Source organism: Oryctolagus cuniculus, chromosome 20 (assembly GCF_051225735.1).
Source record: "Oryctolagus cuniculus isolate XC-2025 breed Fujian yellow rabbit chromosome 20, ASM5122573v1, whole genome shotgun sequence".
In the NCBI taxonomy this organism is placed as follows: Eukaryota; Metazoa; Chordata; class Mammalia; order Lagomorpha; family Leporidae; genus Oryctolagus; species Oryctolagus cuniculus.
In genome coordinates, this window is record NC_142886.1 from 14795334 (window position 1) to 14796391 (window position 1058).

Genomic DNA, 1058 nt, shown 5'->3' on the forward strand with positions numbered 1-1058 from the left:
TATTTTGGGTTGAGCCTCCTTCTGATTAAAAGTCGTGGCCAAAGGTGTTGACGCCTTCAAAGGTGATTTTGAAGACAGAGAGGTGCTGGGGCGGCCCAGGCAGCAATCAGAAACAATTAGGAAAAATGTGCCAAATGCCTCTTTCTTTCTCTAGGCTACATAGCAAATTACATTTAATATTTCAGGCTTGTTGCATTTTAAAATAAGGCCTCCAACTAGGCAATTTTCAAGGCAACTCCAATCAAAAGATATTGCTTAAAATTTTCTTATTGCTAGACAAGTGAAAAGAGTGATTGTCTATGTTGATTAGCCTTGAAGATTGCTTTGGGAAGAATTTGACAGTTCTAGTAATGTTCCGATTTTAATTTACAGTCTGAAGAATTGAATACTGCATTCACCATCAGGATAGTTTAAGGCTTCCTTTTCGCTGTTCATTCTATGCTGTAGCAGAAAGAGTGGATCTTTGTAATATGTACTGCTTAATGAGTATATGTTTTAAAATCATAATTGGACAAACGTACTCTCAATTAGATCAAACAAAATAAACATACATCTAATAAATATACCTGAAGTATTTATTGATGCCTACAATGCAAAATTTCATGCTAATCATTTTGTCAGATAATAGAGATGAAAGATACATTCGGTTTCAAAGAGTTTACAGTTCATGGGTAGAAAATTTATAATAAAAATGAACAAAATAAGATAAGAAAAATTTAGAACAGATTACACCTCATTGATGAGCTGAACATGACTGATACGATTCAATTTATATAGAAGTGATAATAGAAGTCATGTCCACCTGATACATAATTCATGGCAAGTAGTGGCATTTCCATTGATTCACTCATGAGTTCATCAGTGAGCATTTACTTTGTGTTGCTTGGTGGTATGCATTTTGTTAGAGAAAGAGGGATGCATGGAATAACAGTGCCTCCTGTTGTGGGCCCTTCTGCAGAGTGCTGGAGTAAAACCAATCTGTAGGATGCTTTGGAGAGAAACGTTTCAGCAACTCTCCAGGCATCCGCACCATTTAACTGATTATTGCTTTCCACAAA